Source organism: Pelophylax lessonae, assembly GCF_965119305.1.
Source record: "Pelophylax lessonae genome assembly, chromosome: 3".
In the NCBI taxonomy this organism is placed as follows: Eukaryota; Metazoa; Chordata; class Amphibia; order Anura; family Ranidae; genus Pelophylax; species Pelophylax lessonae.
The window spans coordinates 515,448,758-515,463,565 of NC_138770.1; the positions used below are offsets into that span (position 1 = coordinate 515,448,758).

At 39.9% G+C, this 14,808-nt stretch overlaps 1 protein-coding gene across 1 annotated transcript in view; it reads right to left on the reverse strand.

Annotated features, from left to right (window-relative positions):
• The window catches only part of PLEKHG1 (pleckstrin homology and RhoGEF domain containing G1), a 247,362-nt gene that overhangs the window by 232,111 nt on the left and 443 nt on the right, over positions 1-14,808 (reverse strand). The window lies entirely within an intron of this gene.

Here is a 14,808-nt window from a genome sequence, read left to right on the forward strand (position 1 = left end):
TTGCTCTGGAGTCATGCAATGTGGACTTGCTGCAATTGTGCAACAAACCTGTGAAACCTGGCAAGTCTAGCAATAGCTTAGCAAGTAGTTTTCAAACTTGCAGCTCAATTGTTTGCTATCTGGGTTTACATATTAAGAAAACATATGAAGAATACACCTTCATGATAACCTCCCATAGCCCTTCTTCTGTAGTCTTGCAGTAAACCATTATTCTTTGGCATGCTGCAAAACAGGAATGACACAGGATGAGGTATGACAGGCTTTTTACCTTTTACCACCCACATGAAGACCTAGAAACATCCACAGCAATCCTTGAACCCACCCACATCAATTCCCAGAACTGGTACAAGTGACTACCGTAGCCCATCCTGAAGCTACAGAAGCTCAAAGGATCATGGGAGATGTGGTATCAGGACCGGAGAAGGAAGGAAACAGGAAGTCAGAGAGCATTGAAATTCAGCCTGCAGGAGTGACATCATAGACACAGAAACTTGCTGTATACAGCTAAAGGAGGTAAGTTACACACAAACTGACAGCGGGGTTGTGATTTATATACATGCACAATGCATCTGTTGTTTTGAGGAGGAAAAGCTGGATTTCTTCTTTAAAACCCCCTTAAGAAAACACTAGTTGACCTTCCTTAACTGTAGGCCAGCAACAAACATGCAGATAAGAAAGTTGGGGTGAAAACAAATTGCCTAATTCTCTGCCTTTTCTTTAAAATTCTATTATTATTATTATTATTATTATACAGGATTTTTATAGATTTATATATTTATATAGAATTTATAATTCTACTTCCTTTTTCCAAATTTGTAAGGATCAGAGAAAATTGGACTGCTACACTTTGTCTGTATACTGTATATAGAAACAATCTTAGAAAAGAAAAAGAGATAGAATTTTCTTCTATAAATGCAGAACACTAATAACATTAATTAATATGGCATGCAGCTGCTCTTGGCCTAATGGCTGGAAAGGACCCTGCTCTGACTTCTATTGTCCATGACTACCAATGTGGGAGGATGCCACAGGGAACCTTACTTGTTCAAAGGGTTTTAAAGCTTACAAGACTGTGCTGTTACAATCATTGTAAGGGCATCAGGCTTTGTTACAGTATTTTGCAAGGATGTAATAACAATAGCGAAGCCCGCAGGAAAGAAAATATGCATATGGGGACCAGTATTAAGGGTTCTTTTTCAAATAATGGTGCATGCTTTGACGCTCTTTATAAAAGTGGCTAATATTTAACTGTAAAAACTACAGAAAAGAGTTTTGATAGATTATTCTATAAGCACACAGTTAAAGGGGTTGTAAAGTCAGAAGGTCTTTTTTATTTTAATGCATTCTATACATTAAGATAAAAAAACATCTGTGCGTAGCAGCCTCCCTCAGCCCCCTAATGCTTACCTGAACCCCATCTATATCCGGCGATGTCCACGACTGTCTGAGCTGTCTGGGACTCCTCACCTCATTGGCTAAGACACAGCAGCGGTGCCATTGGCTCCCACTGTTGTCAATCAAAGTCAGTTAACCAATGAGGAGAGAGAAGTCGCAGGGCCAAACCACAGCTCCATGTCTGAATGGACACAGGGAGCTGTGAGTCGACTCAGTGCCCCCATAGCAAGTTTCTTGCTATTGGGGCTCTTAAAGGGAGGGAGGGGCCAGGGGAGCCGAAGAGGTTCCCAGGAAGAGGAGGATCGGGGCTGCTCTGTGCAAAACCAGCTGCACAGAGGAGGTAAGTATAACATGTTTGGTATTTTTCTGTTATTATGATTATGATGTGAACTATCTGCTGGTGACCAGGAAAGACAGCTGACATGCTTTTTTCTGTCTTTGCAGTGATGTAGTATATGCAATGCATTTATTTATATTTCACAATTTCCTAATGAAAATTACACAACATTTACCTATTAATATATATTCTAATTAAAAAAAAAAAAAGCATCCAATGCACCAACCTACCTATGAATACTTCTAACAACTTTTGTTTTCTCTTTTCGAGCACACTCATCCAATATATTAATTTCTGCAGTATATATACAGTATATATATGTATATTGTTAAATCACCTTGCATGCCATTGCCATGCTAAAAATAATTTAGTTAACTGATGTCTTTTTAATGTTTTGAATATTAAAGACAAAGTAATCACTCAATTTCAGTTGACAGCGGGCTAAAGCTTGCTGTGACTGATGTCACAGAGCTGGTCCAGGCTCTGAAAAATCCCCGACCATATGGTTGGAAACCACCCAGATGCCTGGATCAGCAGCTGGCCCAGCCAAACCGCTGAGAGCCTGAGCCAGCCGCTCTCACCCATTCCACAGTCCAGCGCTCCGGTGAGTGCTGGAGGAACAGAGAGTCGGTAACTGACAATCACCAGCTCTCTCCAGCCTAAAGACTGAGAGCTGAATGATCGGCGGTGTTTGATCGCTCAGATGCGGCATCCATCAGAACGATGCTGCATCCATCTAGGTGAGTATAATTTTTTTTTTTTTTTTATGAATCCCAAACTTCTTTTTTAATAGTAAAATAATCAGCTAAATGTATAATTTTTAATTTTATATGTATGTGGGATAAGCCAATTTTGATATTTCTATAAAAAATGTTTAATGGGTTTAGGTGAGTATCTCATGAGCTAGGGACTGCTTCATCCCTGTTGACTAAATACAACAAAAGTATCTTTCGTGGGACTTTGTGGCAGCCAAAGAGTTTGGTAAAAAGAAGAAACTTTATTTATACAAAAAGGTTAAAATTGCACCCATGCATAAAATGTTTCTGGTCTAAATTCTATGCATATCTTCTGGTTGTCCCCCAGCTAAGGGTGTCCACAAAGTGCTTTGTACATATGACAGTATAGATAGCCACCGATTCTTCCCAACATGTTTCCATTGAAAATTATCTTCTTCAGCAGAGATTGGTGGAGGTGGATCAAACCTATGCAATATACAAAAACAATGAAGAGTATACAGGTTTAATATAGCTACAGGATTTACCAGTATTGTAAAAGAATACCCATGGTAGGGTAGCTTACATGTGTGAATAAACCAGGATGTAAAGACAAGTGGTTGTTGCAGCAATCAACTTGTCTTGTATATTGCATAGGTTTGATCCACCCGATATCCCCTTAAGAAGATTATTTTCAATTGAAACCAATTGGAAAGAATCAGTGGCTATCTTTACTGTCATATGTATAAACACAGTTTGTGGTCATCCTTAGCTTGGAGACAACCAGATGATTATGCATAGTGTTTAGACCACAAACTTTTTATGCATGGATGCAATTTTAATATTTTGTATAAATAAAGCTTCTTCTTTTTAACTACAGTATATTGTTTCAAACTCTTTGACTGCCACAAAGTCCCACGGGAGATACTTTTGTTGTATTCTATATAAAATGTATCTCAGTACAAGACTACCAGACAAACAGGACTCTCTGCCATCTCTAATTACATGAAACAGCTACAATGCTTCTAGAAGCCTGGAAATTACCTTCATGCTAGGCCTTAGGTCAGATGAGGGAGTTTAGCATCAGATTTGTTTTACTCGTTGCACAAAAAAGACATTTGATAATACAGCATGTCAACATAGATTGATATTGATTAAATGTTGAAGTGGAATTCCAGTTAGGATTTAAAAAATCTACCCTTTATCTACTGTGAAAGGAAGTCAGGTAAATCTGTGGGTGTTGTCACAGACGGGAGATACATTTCTGCCTTGTTTAGACAATTCACCAATTACTATAGGGTGTCGGCTGCAGAGGTAGCCAGAAAGGTGTAAGGACGTTGAAAAAGCTTCAGCTATTCAGGATGAGGCAATTAAGGCCTCTATATAAGTTATCCAGAGGATGACTACTGATTGAATGCCTCCTGGAGCTGTGTGCGTTAAGGAGAGCTGTGAGCTGAATGCCTCCTGGAGCTGTGTGCGTTAAGGAGAGCTGTGAGCGTTAAGGAGAGCTGTGAGCTAAATACCTCCTGGAGCTGTGTGCGTTAAGGAGAGCAGTGAGCTGAATGCCTCCTGGAGCTGTGTGCGTTAAGGAGAGCAGTGAGCTAAAAGACTTCTGAAGGTGAAGTGTTGGATTTTTTCTGTGTGAAAAGAAAACAAAGACTATTGGTTTTCTGCTGTATGACCAGCAGTGTCTGCCCAGCAGTAGGTTGGGACAGACACCATAGGTAGGTTCCTGTGTGTGAAGGTAGATGCCCCAAGTGGCCAGGGTTTATTTTATGTTTTTTTTGAATTATGCTGTTTTGGATGCTTGCACTTGTTTGAAGAAAATTGGAAGAATAAACCATAGACTGTTGTTTACAACCACTCCTCGGCTGTCTCTCTGTGTAACGAACCCCGCTACTGAGCTAACCCCTCACACTACCTAAAAATATAATAAACTTTTATATTAAACACTTTTGGGATTGCTAATGGTTTGAATAAAAACAAGAGCACAATAACAATAGAAATAAACCTAAACCTATTTTATATTTGGTGTTCCAATTCATCCCAAAGGTGTTCAATCAGATTGAGGCCAGGGCGCTTGAATTTTTCCACACCAAGTTAGCTTTGCACACAGAGGCACCATCATGCTGGAATAAAAAAAAGTGTCTCCTCCAAACTTTTGGAGGCTGCTATTGATGCTTTCTGTCATTCTGAAATGTTAGGCCGCCATGCTGGTTTTAATACTCTGAGTCACAAACCCAGAACAAATATGTAAATAGGAAGTTCTGACATTTTCAATTTGTATATTTGTTGCTGGTCAATGACAAAGAAAAAAACAAACCTGTAGGTCAGTATAATAGCCAAGCACCTTGAGTTTATAGTAGAAGTAAACCCTTCTAATGTTTTCAGCCAAGGAAGCTGCCATATTGGCCTCTGTTTAATCTTCAAATGCCATGATACTGCACATGTGATTAGTTATGACACCATCCATTGGATGATTTGACAGTTTAGTTGAGAGCACAACCAATGTGACAGTCAGCATTTCTGGCATGTTTTTTAAAACTATTAAATCAATGGGTTTACTTTTACTTTAATAAGGATGTCAGTAATAGCAGCCTCTATACAGTAAATAGTTATTTATACAATTGGAAACTTGGTAGCAAGATTTATTTTGTCTTTCCCCAAATCAGTCATGATGAGCATATCTTTTGTTGATTTTATAACACATCTGCAAAGATATATTTACACTATATGGCCAAAGATTTGAGGACAATTGACCTTAGGGCTCAGTTCATACTGTCACCACTTGTCATGCGACCCCAAGTCGCATGACCTGTGAAATCCCATGTTAGTCAATGAGAGCTGTCCTAATTAGCACTACTAAATTAGCTCAGACTTCAGAATAGGTTCCTGTACTACTTCAAGGCAATTTTTATCCGACTAGTGCCCAAAGACTTTAATGTCGGACCCTCATCTATATTGATGTGATTTGGATCTGACATTACGGGAAGATTAACCAGGCAGTGCATGGCATCCTCCTGTATGCTATTATCTCTGCATACAGTATCTCACAAAAGTGAGTACACCCCTCACATTTTTGTAAATATTTTATTCTATCTTTTCATGTGACAACACTGAAGAAATTAAACTTTGCTACAATGTAAAGTATTGGGTGTACAGCTTGTATAACAGTGTAAATTTACTGTTCCCTCAAAATAACTCAACACACAGTCATTAATGTCTAAACCGCTGGCAACAAAAGTGAGTACACCCCATTGGGCCCAATTAGCCATTTTCCCTCCCTGGTGTCATGTGACTCGTTAGTGTTACAAAGTCTCAGGTGTGTTAAATTTGGTGTTATCGCTCTTACTCTCTCATACAGGTCACTGAAAATTCAACATGGCACCTCATGGCAAAGAACTCTCTGAGGATCTGAAAAAAATAATTGTTGCTCTACATAAAGATGGCCTAGGCTATAAGAAGATTGCTAAGACCCTGAAACTGATCTGCAGCACGGTGGCCAAGACCATACAGTGGTTTAACAGGACAGGTTCCATTCACAACAGGGCTTGCCATGGTCGACCTAAGAAGTTGAGTGCACATGCTCAGCATCATATCCAAAGGTTGTCTTTGGGAAATAGACGTATGAGTGCTGCCAGCATTGCTGCAGAGGTTGAAGGGTTGGGGGTTCAGACTGTCAGTGTTCAATCTATGAACACTGCATCAAATTGGTCTCCATGGCTGTCATCCCAGAAGGAAGCCTCTTCTAAAGATGATGCACAAGAAGGCCCACAAACAGTTTGCTGAAGACAAGCAGACTAAGGACACAGATTACTGGAACCATGTCCTGTCGTCTGATGACACCAAGATAAACTTATTTGGTTCAGATGGTGTCAAGCATGTGTGTGGAGGCAACCAGGTGAGGAGTACAAAGACCAGCGGGTCTTGCCTACCGTCAAGCATGCTGGTGGGAGTGTCATGGTCTGTGGCTGCATAAGTGCTGCCGGCACTGGGGAGCTACAGACTATTGAGGGAACCATGAATGCCAACATGTACTGTGACATACTGAAGCAGAGCATGATCCCCTTCCTTCGGAGACTGGGCCGAGGGGCAGTATTCCAACATGATAACGACCCCAACACACACTTCCAAAGACCACTGCCTTACTAAAGAAGCTGAGGGTAAGGGTGATGGACTGGCCAAGCATTTCTCCAGACCTTAACCCTATTGAGCATCTGTGGGGCATCCTCAAATGGAAGGTGGAGGAGTGCAAGGTCTCTAACATCCACCAGCTCCGTGATGTCGTCATGGAGGAGTGGAAGAGGACTCCAGTGGCAACCTGTGAAGCTCTGGTAAACTCCATGCCCAAGAGGGTTAAGGTAGTGCTAGAAAATAATAGTGGCCACACAAAATATTGAAACTTTAGGCCCAATTTAGACATTTTCACCTAGGGGTGTACTCACTTTTGTTGCTGGAAGTTTAGACATTAATAGCTGTGTGTTGAGTTATTTTGAGGGGACAGCAAATTTACACTGTTATACAAGCTGTACACTCACTACTTTACATTGTAGCAAAGTGTAATTTCTTCAGTGTTGTCACATAAAAAAGGTAGAATAAAATATTTACAAAAATGTGAGGAGTTTACTCACTTTTGTGTGATACTGTACATGTACAAGACCAAATCACAACAAAGTAGTACTCAAGTCGCCTCATCTCACCAGGAAGTAACCAAGTCACACTGTAAGTCACAGGACTTTCAGGTCACAGTAGTGTGAACTGAACCTAACACCTCAAGTTTTTGAACTTGTTGGACATTCCGTTCCAAATACTTGTGCGTAAAATCAAGCACATACAGTAGCAATACAATCTCTATTGACGAACTAATAGTAGCAATGCAATCTCTACTGACGAACAATAGTAGCAATGCAATCTCTATTGACGAACAATAGTAGCAATGCAATCTCTATTGACGAACAATAGAAAACAAACACATTTAAGACTCCATTCACACTAATACGACTTGTCAGGCGACTTGGTCAGCCTGACAAGTCGCGGACCGTCGCGGTCCATTGTGTGGTACAGGAACGGTTCTAACTTAGAAAAAGGGTCCTGTACTACTTTGGGGCGACCTGGAGCGACTTGCATAGACATTCATTTTATGAAGTCCGTGCAAGTCGCGCCGAAGTCGTGCTGCACGCGACTTCATGGGTCGCCCCCCTAGTCGTGCCGCTGCAGTGTGAATGCGGTGTTAGACAAATCTTTACTTTCACTTTATGACTTCATGAGCCAAGATTTATGACTAACCCTTTATACTTCAAATGCATATTTCATTGGGTGGTCTGGAGTTATGCTTATACCCTTGTAAACCTAGAACAGTCATGTGCTTTACAACATAAAATAGTTCTCTCTGCCATTCTCCTCATTTCTTTCTCAATGTCAGAATGATGTATGTGTCTGTTGCTATGGTTCATCAAGAAACAAAACTAACATAATCATTAAAGTAACAGCAGTTGTAAACTGAGTGTCAGAAAGATGTAATTTTTATACATGTACACTCATGTTGATCATCTTAAAATCTCTAAAGCACTAGTGCAAAGATTAAAATCAGTTTTCAATTCTCCAGTCGGGGCTGTATTTATCACTAGAACTAGAATTGCTCACTGTAGGCTCCCCTATGGAATCCGGTGTTAAAGGCATAGTCCACTATTTTGCAAAAAAAAAAAAAAAAAACATATCAGCTCCGGAAGGTTTTACCCCCTTCATGACCAGTGCTATTCAGCACTGTGCTATTTTAACTGGTAATTGCATGGTCATGCAACGCTGTACCCAAATTAAATTTATATCACCACTGGGCTTTTTATTTTTCATTATATAAACAAAAATTTAAAAAAATAGACCAAAAATTTTGAAAAAAAAAAAAACAATATTTTTTACTTTCTGCTATAAAACTTATCCAATAAAAAATAAAAATTTCTTTATAAATGTTGGCCAAAATGTATTCTGCTATATGTCTTTGGTAAAAGAAATAAAATCCCTATAAGTGTATAATGTATGATTTGCGTTAAAAGTTTTAGCGTCTATAAACTTTAATATACAGTATATACAGGATTTTTTTTTCATACTACAAATGGCAGTGATTAGCGACTTATAATGGGACTGTGATAGTGCGGAGGACAATCTGATACTAACTAACACTGTGTGGGAACTGACTAACTGCCACTGACGTCACCGGTGACACTAATTCAGTGATCAGTGAAAATACTAAAGACACTGGCTGGGAAAGGGTTAACATCTCGAGTAATTAAGGGGATAAATGTGTGCCTAGCAAGTGTAAATTGTGTAATGTATGCTGCTGTTTACTAAAGATCTTTTTATTTCTTACCCCTGATTTGCAGTGAGAAAAGCATTGTTTGAGAAAGCATTCATTGAAATCTACAAGCCGTCAACTGCAAAGGCTGACAGTAGTTGTAGATTTTTCATTTACAGAACTCTGTGAATGAATAAAAAAGCTGGGGGGGGGGGGGTGGAATGTTTTTTAAAAAAAGTAACAGTGAGTTTGGGGAGAAGATCCCCGGATCGCTGTCACTAGAGGCAGCGAATCAGGGAGCGGTTGCAGCAGCGGGAACATGTTCTATGTTCCACCTTAACACCGGGTGAAACATGAAACATGTTCGCAGAGATGATCATATCCTTTAATAAATGCATTCACATAAATAAAATAAAGAATGTGCATTTATTAGATTTTTGCATTGAAGCTTGCAAAGCATTGCAACTGCGAGCAGTGTGTCACAGGTGTAATGCATAGGCTCCAGCATACTATTCCGCCAGCCCCAGGAGGCATACAATGGACTAAAATGTGGTGACATCACCACCCTTGTGCTTCTATCACTTCTACAGTACTATTTCCTCTGCCGCATTGGCCATTGGGATTTCTAGTCTTTTTTATTAACAGTCACCTGTGAATTGATGACTGTTAATAAAATAAAAAAATACAAATTTTGACAAACACACACCTTTTGCATTATTTTATGAGCAGTCTGTGATGTTGGGCTATATCTGAATGTGAAACTTTAGTTGGAATTTATAATTGGTCTTGCATTATCCAAGTCAAACCTCTCATATAAATTTGTCCCACTTTAAGCCTCACGCACATTGCGTAGTACACAGGTGTTGGGAAGCGGTATAACCGCCGACCTGAAGCTGGCACTGTGCTTTTTCTTCAGGCTGGCAAGAGACCAATGATGACTAATTTATCTCATGCTATGAGCTCAAGGCAGACATCTTGGGTAAGATGGCATTTCTTATTAGATGCCAAAATCCCACGAGATTTGGGTGGCCATTTTTATGCAGAAGGTTATATATAAAGGTAATCATTGTCTTTTACACTTCAAAGTATGGAAAAACATCCTCTGTACTGCACTTATCTAAAGTAAAATTGCATTGGATTCAACTTTTTTCTTTCTTATTGAAGAGTAAAGCCTCGTACACACGATTAGATTATCAAACTATCGGTCGTCCGTTTTTTGTTGCATGCTAGTCTCATGCCGAAAGTGAAGAGGTTACTTTCATACGAAAATTTTTGTACGACAGAATTCAACTTCAGAAGTGATGTCATGCGTTGAATTGTTTTGTATGTGTTCTTTCATTTCGGAGCATGTCTAGTCTTGCTCTTACGATTTTTTTTGGACGAAAACTGTACTAATTAAACGAAAATCGGACGTTGTGTTGACGTACAATAAAAATTTTATAGCCTGCACATGCAGTTTTTGTCATCTGAAAATTCGTAATCGGCTGTAGAAAGCACTATACTAACAATCGGAAAATCGGCAGATCTTTCTTCGGATGAAATTTTCCTTCAGATTTTCGTATCGTGTGTACGGGCCTTTAGACTGCCAGTGGATGGCGCCAAGTCAGCAGGCGATCATACTGTCTGGACATACTAGGTTTTTGGATGTATGTCATACTTTAACCACTTGCCGACTGCCTAACGCCGATCTACGTCGGCAGTCAGCCCCTCACAGGCAAAGTGACGTAGGGCTACGTCACTAGCTTGTGAGGGTCTAGGGAGCGAGCGCGCGCCCCCGGAGGCGCGCTCCCGCTCCCGCGTGGTCACGGACCCCCCCGCGCGTGTGACCAGCGGACCCGATGTCCGCCGGTCACTCGGCGATCGGCGGGGGAGAGGGAGAATGTCAGGCAGCTTGTGTAAACAAGCTGCCTGTCATTCTCCTCGCTGTAAAGACACTGATAAAACGGATCTAGTATGTAGATCCGTTGATCAGTGTCCTTACAGCTCAAGCCACAGCCAATCACAGTAGAAAGCACGCCCCTAGGGATACACACAGCCCCTCCCTTCCAAATAAAGTTAACCCCTTCACAACCAGTGTATTTTTACAGTAACAGTGCATATGTATAGCACTGATTACTGTAGAAATGTCACTGGTAACCCCAAAAGTGTCACAAATGTCAGTCAAGGGTCCGATCTGTCCGCCCCAATGTCGCAGTACCGCAAAAAAATCGCAGATCGCCGCCATTACGCGTTAAAAAAAAAAACAACAAAAATGACAAAAATCTTTCCCTTTGTTAGTAAACGCGATAACTTTTGCGCAAACAAATCAAAATACACTTTTTGCGATTTTTTTTACCAAACATTTACCAAACATATGTAGCATAAAACAAATTGGCCGAAAATTTTAAAAAATTTAGATTTTTACTTTTTTTTGGGGGGGAATTTCATATAAAAAAATGTGAAAAATATTGTTATTTTTGCAAAATTGACGCTCTTTTTTTGTTTATAGCGCATGATCAAAAAATCGCACAGGTGATCAAATACCACCAAAAGAAAGCTCTGTTTGTGGGAAAAAAAGGACGTCAAATTCGTTTAGGTACAGCGTCGCACGACCGCGCAATTGTCCGTTAAAGTCACGCAGTGCCGAATCGCAAAATACCCCCTGGTCAGGAAGGGGGTAAAATCTTCCGGGGCTTAAGTGGTTAAGTGGTATTTTTCACTCTGAATTCTGTTCTCTATGTTATATAATCTTTACTGCTAATCATTATAGTATTGTCACATGAATAGACTGAAGTTATTTGTACCACTCAGACTACAAAAATTCCACACTGTCCAACAAACAGGCCCGCCTTTACCAGTCTGTACAAAAGCATGCTACCTCCTTGTTAGCCATAATTTCCAACTGTCATTTTGAGCTAAAAATAAAATAAGGATGCTGAACAGTTGCTAAAAATAACGACTGAGGTGCCTGCTGCGCATATGCAATATTCATTACTACATGCACCAGGCAGTTCTTTACACCTGACTTGCAGATATTGCCTGGAGCACTAAGGACCCATTCACATTGTTTTTATTAAGCCACTTAACATTGGGTTGTGGTGGTGTGTTCTGCAAAAAAGTACTGCATGCAGTAAAGAGCAGTGTGTTTAGACACAAACTACCGCTTAACAACACTACCGCATTTGTGTCATAATAAAGTTCTAACAAATAGAAGAAAATAAATTAAACTGTGCAATGCACTTGAATCAGGACATTGGCACCATTCAGCCATGCATTCATTGCGGCTTGCTGGTGTGAACAAACCCTGAGGTTTCTGAAAGGTGGGGGACAAGGTTAGGAGGAGACATTGCAAGACTTTATATTTCATTGATGTTTAATGGGCCTCCTTCAAACAGAGAAATACTTTACTGTACTTTAGAAATAAATGGCACACAAATGCAAACAAGTATATTTTATGAAAAAAAAAGATATATATATATATATATATATATATATATATATATATATATATATATATACACACAGTATCTCACAAAAATTACTACACCCCTCACTATTTTGTAAATATTTTATTATATCTCTACATGTGACAACACTGAAGACACTCTGCTACAATGTAAAGTAGTGAGTGTACAGCTTGTATAACAGTGTAAATTTGCTGTCCCCTCAAAATAACTCAACACACAGCTATTAATGTCTAAACCGCAGGCAACAAAAGTGAGTACACCCCTAAGTGACAATGACCAAATTGGGCCCAAAGTGTCAATGTTTTGTGTAGCCACAATATTTTTCCATTTTTTTTGCCTTAACCCTCTGGAGTTCACCAGAGCTTCACAGGTTGCGACTGGAGTCCTCTTCCACCCCTGCATGATGACATCAAAGAGCTGGGTGATGTTAGAGACCTTGAGCTCCTCCACCTCCTGTTTGAGGATTCCCCATAGATGCTCAATATGGTTTAAGTCTGGAGACATGCCCATCACCTTTATCCTCAGCTACTTTAGCAAGGCAGTGGTCATCCTGGAGGTGTGTTTAGGGTCATTATCAAGTTGGAATACTGCCCTGCCGCCCAGTCTCTGAAGGGAGGGGATCATGCTCTGCTTCAGTATGTCACAGTACATGTTGGCATGCATGGTTCCCTTAATGAACTGTAGCACCCCAGTGCCGGCAGCACTCATGCAGCCCCAGACCATGACACTCCCACCACCATGCTTGACTGTAGGCAAGACACACTTGTCTTTGTACTCCTCACCTGGTTGCCACCACACACGCTTGATACCATCTGAACCAAATAAGTTTATCTTGGTCTCATCAGACCACAGGACATGTTTTTAGTAATCCATGTCCTTAGTCTGCTTGTCTTCAGCAAACTGTTTGCAGGCTTTCTTGTGCATCATCTTTAGAAGGGGCTTCCTTCTGCCATGACAGCCATGCAGACCAATCTGATGCAGTGTGTGGCGTATGGTTTGAGGACTGACAGACTGACCCCCCACCCCTTCAACCTCTGCAGCAATGCTGGCAGCACTCATATGTCAATTTCTCAAAGACAACCTCTGGATATGACCCTGAGCATGTGCACTCAACTTCTTTGGTCGACCATGGCAAGGCCTGTTCTGGGTGGAACCTGTCCTGTTAAACCACTGTATGGTCTTGGCCACCGTGCTGCAGCTCCGTTTCAGGGTCTTGGAAATCTTTTTTATAGCCTAGGCCATCTTTATGTAGAGCAACAATTCTTTTTGTTCAGATCCTCAGATAGTTCTTTGCCATGAGGTGCCATGTTGAACTTTCAGTGACCAGTATGAGAGCATGAGAGCGATAATACCAAATTTAACACACCTGCTCCCCTTTCACACCTGAGACCTTGTAACACTAATGAGTCACATGACACTGGGGAGGGAAAATGGCTAATTGGGCCCAATTTGGAAATTTTCACTTACGGATGTACTCACTTTTGTTACCAGTCGTTTAGACATTAATGGCTGTGTGTTGAGTTATTTTGGGGGGGGCAGCAAATTTACACTGTTATACAAGCTGTACACTCACTACTTTACATTGTAGCAAAGTGTCATTTCTTCCGTGTTGTCACATAAAAAGGTATAATAAAATATTTACAAAAATGTGATGGTGTACTCACGTTTGTGAGATACTGTATATATATATATATATATATATATATATATATATATATATATATATATATATATATATATATATATACATACAGGTGCATCTCATAAAATTAGAATATCATCAGAAAAGTTAATTTATTCCAGTAATTCAATTCAAAAAGTGAAACTCATATTTTATAAATGTGTTACACACTGTTAGTGAAATATTTCAAGTTTTTTGTTTCTTTTAATTTTGATGATTATGGCTTACAGCTAGTGAAAACCCAAAATTCTGTATCTGGGAAATTTAGAATATTACATAAGAGCAATAAAATAAAGGAGTTTTAATACAGAAATGTTGGCTTACTGTAAACTATGTCCATGTACAGTATAGTATGCACTCAATACTTCATCGGGGCTCCTTTTGCACAAATTACTGCATCAATGAGGTGCAGCATGGAAGTGATCAGCCTGTGGCACTGCTGTGGTATAATTGAAGCTCAGGTTTCTCTGATAGTGGCTTTCAGCTCATCTGCATTGCTGGGTCTGGTGTCTCTCATCTTCCCCTTGAAAATACCCCACAGATTCTCTATGGGGTTTAGGTCAGGCGATTTTGTTGGCCAATCAAGCACAGTGACATAATATTCATTAAACCAGCTTATGGTACTTTTGGCAGTGTGTGCAGGTGCCAAGTCCTGCTGGAAAATGAAATCAGCATCTTCATAAAGCTGGTCAGCAGAACGAAGCATGAAGTGCTCTAGAATTTCCTGGTAGAGGGCTGCGAAAATTGAACATGTATGGCCAGCCTTATGTAATATTTTAATTTCCTGAGATACCTTAATTTTGGGTTTTCACTAGCTGTAAGCCGTAATCCTCAAAACTAAAAGAAAGAAGTGCCTGAAATAGATCACTCTGTGTGTAATGCATCTATACTTTTTGAATTGAATTACTGAAATAAATTAACTTTTTAAAGATACTCAAATTTTATAA